This window comes from Mus caroli, unplaced genomic scaffold, assembly GCF_978045245.1.
Source record: "Mus caroli unplaced genomic scaffold, Mus_caroli_1 scaffold_5, whole genome shotgun sequence".
NCBI lineage: Eukaryota > Metazoa > Chordata > Mammalia > Rodentia > Muridae > Mus > Mus caroli.
Genome location: NW_028227260.1, coordinates 92,618,925 through 92,623,957, shown reverse-complemented (window position 1 = coordinate 92,623,957; position 5,033 = coordinate 92,618,925). Strand labels below are relative to the sequence as shown.

General features: G+C 40.3%; 1 non-coding gene across 1 annotated transcript; it reads left to right on the top strand.

The window, feature by feature from the left end:
* Nucleotides 1-1,648: 1,648 nt before the first annotated feature.
* Nucleotides 1,649-1,786, top strand: LOC115030200 (small nucleolar RNA SNORA17). The gene has a single exon (XR_003835816.1). It is a non-coding gene; the product is annotated as a small nucleolar RNA SNORA17 (small nucleolar RNA).
* Nucleotides 1,787-5,033: the final 3,247 nt, after the last annotated feature.

Genomic DNA, 5,033 nt, shown 5'->3' with positions numbered 1-5,033 from the left:
CTCCTCTTGGGTGAATTTGCTTACTTTTTTTCTAGCACTTTTAGGTGTGCTGTCAAGCTGCTAGTATATGTTCTCTCTAGTTTCTTTTTGGTGGCACTCAAAGCTGTGAGTTTTCCTCTTAGGACCATTTTCATTGTATCCCAAAAGTTTGGGTATGTTGTGGCTTCATTTTCATTAAACTCTAAAAAGTCTTTAATTTCCTTATTTCTTCCTTGACCAAGGTATCACTGAGTAGAATGTTGTTCAGCTTCCACATTAATGTTGGCTTTTTATTATTTATGTTGCTATTGAAGATCAGTCTTAGACTATGGTGAATGTTGGCTTTGATTATTTATGCTGTTATTGAAGATCAGCCTTAGTCCATGGTGATCTGATAGGATGCATGGTTTAATTTCAATATTTTTGTATCTGTTTAGGCCTATTTGTGACCAATTATATGGTCAATTTTGGAAAAGGTACCATGAGGTGATGAGAAGAAGGTATATCCTTTTGTTTTAGGATAAAATGTTTTGTAGATATCTGTTAAATCCATTTGTTTTATAATTTCTGTTAGTTTCCTTTTTTCTTTCTATTTATTTATTTATTCATTTATTAGGTATTTTATTTGTATACATTTCAAATGCTATCACAAAAGTTCCCTATACACTCCCTCCACCCTGCTCCCCTACCCACCAACTCCTGCTTCTTGGCCCTGGCATTACCCTGTACAGGGGCATATAAAATTTGCAATACCAAGGGGCCTCTCTTCCCAGTGATGGCTGACTAGGCCATCTTCTGCTACATATGCAGCTAGAGAAGACCAACAATATCAACCAACCAGAACCCACCCCCAGAGTTCTCAGGGACTCAACCACCAACCAAAGAGTCTCCTGACCTAATTGGTTTGTGGTTCAGGTGGCTTGAGTCTTCTGGCCCTGTAGGATACCTCCACTGTGGTTGTGGCTACCTGTGTGACCTCTAGGGTTCTGGGTGCTTGTGTTGCCTCTTGGAGTTCAGACAAGTGGCATGGCCTCTGGTAGAGCAGGAGGCTTATTTCAGAGTTGTGGGAGTGATATAATGACAAAGAAGTGGAACTGTTTGGGGAAAGATAGTCTGGCTCTGAGGAATTGTTGGCAGTCTGCAAGAAAGGTCTTACCTGGGGTTCTGGATATAGGTGTGGCCTCTGGAAGAGTAGGGGGCTTCTGCTGGGGTTGTGGGTTGGGATGTGATGACAAGGGGAGGGCTGCATTATAAGTTTTAATGTCAGTCACTTTCCATTTCTTTGTATTAAAAGGACAATTCTGAAAGCATCTGTATTTACTGAGTTGATAACAAGAAATGCAGTAATCCATTGCACCATGAACTAAAAATTGCAACTATTCTTGATAGTTATTTTGAAAACTGATTCTTAATGCTTCTAGGAAAGTACTCTTCACAAAATTTTAAACTCATGCATTAAAATGAAATTGAGTGGAATAATGGCATGTCACCTGATGGTTTGATGTATGTATTTGTTACATAATGTTTAAATCAGGTTAAAATACCTATAACCACACATATTTATTACTTCTTGGGTTGCAGTAGTTAAATTGATAAAGTGCTAAACTTGCAAACATAAGTACATAAGTTTGAGCCACAGTAGCCAATGCACATTTTTTTTTAAAAGCTGCTTGAACCTAGAAACATTTCAGATATGGCTCCTGTGTCACATGTGCATGAGTAGGTGACAGAAAGGAAAGAGACTATGTCTACATAGCCTACCATTTTTCTGACCTGTGAACATCTGAATGATCAGTAGGCTAACATTTCGTGAAAGAAGAAATCCTAAAACGCCTACCAGTCCAATACCATACAGGCTCTGAAAGCTCCCAGGACCAGGAGCAAACCAAAGACTAGAAGAACTCTGCTTGGAACTCTGCCCTAGGCAGGAGTGAGCCTGAGACAAATGAGCCTCATATGGAGCCATTCAGGTGGCCATAGCAAGGAGAGAACCCAAGATAACCACCAGACCTTCTGGACATGGAACTAGCCTGAGACAACTACCAGTCAGGTGCCAGGCAGACCTGGTGGTGTTGGGTAGACCATGCCTGAGTTGACCCCTTCCCAGTGCCATAATGTACTAATAGAGCAAAGCATTCCTGAGATTACTCCTGAGACAACCCCAAACACTCAAAGACCCTGGATGCCTCTAAGAGAAATATGTAAGTGGTAGGAAAAATGGAAGGGAAAGAGAAACAGGAGGATAGTGGAAAAATGAAGAGAGGCAGAACTGGAGACTCAAACATAATAAGGAACAGTCTGATATGAGTAGCCAGTAATGCCACCTGGGACCATAATGGGGTCCTGGCCTGTGCTGCCACAGAGGACGGCATCTGAGTCTGTGTCCCTGAAGTAGCAGAAGTCTGTTACCATCAAAGACCAGGTGGATAACCCTGGTCTGGGCTGCCACCAGGGGACATGTAAATGTCTAAGGTCTGGGCATTATTGACTCCACCCTTCAGCTAGACATCATAGGAGGAAAAGATACCCTTCTTTCTTCCTTTGCACCTCATGATCTATAGCAGGCAGGATTGTTGGGCCAAAGAGTAGGAGAACTGGCCATGTCCCTCACCAGCTACAACACTTGAGAGAGAAGACCATTCATCTCATCTGGGAAGCAGGATAAAGCTGGCTCTTGTAGTGGGAGGTTGCTGGTGAGCCAAACAAAGAGGATGAGAAACAGAGAATCAGGGGGCTATCCAGCTCAGATACCTCTCTGGCCCAGATCATGGGCTTTGAATTGGCCCATCCCAGCATCTACTCCATCTATGAACTACTGGAGTTCATGAAGAAACCAGTTCTATAGGTCTAAAACTACAGCATCTCCAAGACACAGGGCAACAACAGGATATCCAAAAGGAGTCTCAGTGGGGTTACATTATTGATACAGTAGCAGAAGCCAGAGGCTTCATACCAGACCAAGGAAGAAGTCATTACAATAAACATTTACAAATAAAGAACTGTGGGAACTGGGTGTGGTAGCACACGCCTTTAACCACAGCACTCAGGAGACAGAGGCAGGAGGATTTCTGAGTTCGAGGCCAGCCTGGTCTACAGAGTGAGTTCCAGGATAGCCAGGACTATACAGAGAAACACTGTCTCAAAAAACCAAAAAAGAAAAAAAAAGTGTGGGAAGTGTGGGAAAGGGGTATACTGTGACACACACAGCTTCCACAGCCAGGATTTGTTTTTCTGTTGTAGCTACCTTGCAAGGGTGGATGGTGACTAAAAGTGTAGGGGGAAAGGATGGGAAACATGATGTAAAATTCACAAAGAACCAATAAAAAGGTTTTTAAAAGCTGGGTGAGGTGATGCATGCTTGTAATATCACTACTTGGTAGGCAGAAACCAACTAATCTCATTGGAGATCATTGGAGATCATTGTCTAATCAAATTAACCTACTTTGTGAGTTTTACACATACACACAAACATACACACACACACAATTTTATTATCCTTTTCTCTAGATTTTGATAACATGCATGTGGGGGAGGGTCAAATCTCTACTGTTTTTCTTTGTTCTACTTTCCAGCAATCAATTTCTGTGTACTTCAATGTTTTCTTCTGTCATTTGAAAACAAGAATGAGCTCCAATATGGACTGAATATACAATAAAACATAAAAACAACTTTTTGAGGGATAAAATGCACTAAACAACCAAACTAAAACAGCTATAAGTGGCATTGAGCTTAGCATTGTAAGGCCATAATCTATGTTAGATTATCATACTTCTTTCAATCAATAAGAATGTAGTGATAAGAAAAATATGTTCTTTTAGAGGTTTTCTTCTCAGGTTGTATGAGATTCCTGCTCCACATAGAACATAGCTACCTATTTGTCATGCAAAGAAAATCCTACATGAAAGGTTTTGAAAGACATGAGGAACCTCAGCTGACCACCCGAACTGAAGTTCCAGAAGTTACTGGTGACCATATAAGAGAGCCATCTCAGAGTCAAGCAATAAAATATCAATGTAACTTTTATTACAACCAACAGTATAAAAAGCAGAAGAGCTACCTGCAAAAGCTCATCTAACCTAGAGAAACAGGAGAACAACCAAATGCTGTTTTGTTAAGCCACCAAGTTTGAAGTGGTTTATAATGCAACAAAATAATGTAAAGGCACTTTATTTGTAAGAGAGGCATATTGCAACACACTTTAACAGACACCTATTTGGAATGTCAAATAAAAGTAAATCTCTACTTTGTCGATTAGTTTCCACCAGAACATTCCACTTATTGATTTCTCAAAAGTACAGATCCATTTTAGAGAGTGTTCTTGCCCAAAATAAGTCCAGAGTTTTTTTTTTCTTTTTCTTTATTCACCTTTTATACAATATATCTAGACCACAGCTTCCTATACTCCCAATTTCTCCATTCCACCCTTCCTTTCTTCTAGATCCACTGATCCTCCATTTTCCTTTAGAAAAGAGCAGTTCTCCTAGGGCTATCAACCAAATATGGCATAACAGGATACATAAACTTAGGTGTTAAAAATGACCTAATGAAATTTGCAAGTAAATATATGAAACTCGAAAAAAAAATCATCCTGAACAATGCATCCCAGACCCAGAAAGACAAACATGATATGTGCTCACATAACTGAATACTAGCTATTAAATAAATGATTATCACACTCCACAGGCATAGAGAAGTTATTAGACAAATTGAAGAGGTCTTGGGAGGAACACATAGATCTCCCTGAGATAGAAAAATAGAGCAGATTTTGTAGTTAGACTGGGGATGCTGCTGTGGGTGAGAACAAATCCAGATGTTATGATTTTAAGATGCAAACAAGATTTTTTTTTTTTTTTTTTTTTGGTTTTTCGAGACAGTGTTTCTCTGTATAGCTCTGGCTGTCCTGGAACTCACTTTGTAGACCAGGCTGGCCTCGAACTCAGAAATCCGCCTGCCTCTGCCTCCCGAGTGCTGGGATTAAAGGCGTGCGCCACCACGCCTGGCAAGAATTTTAATAAGAAATAGAAAATACATTATGATAGTGCCCTTTTATGCAT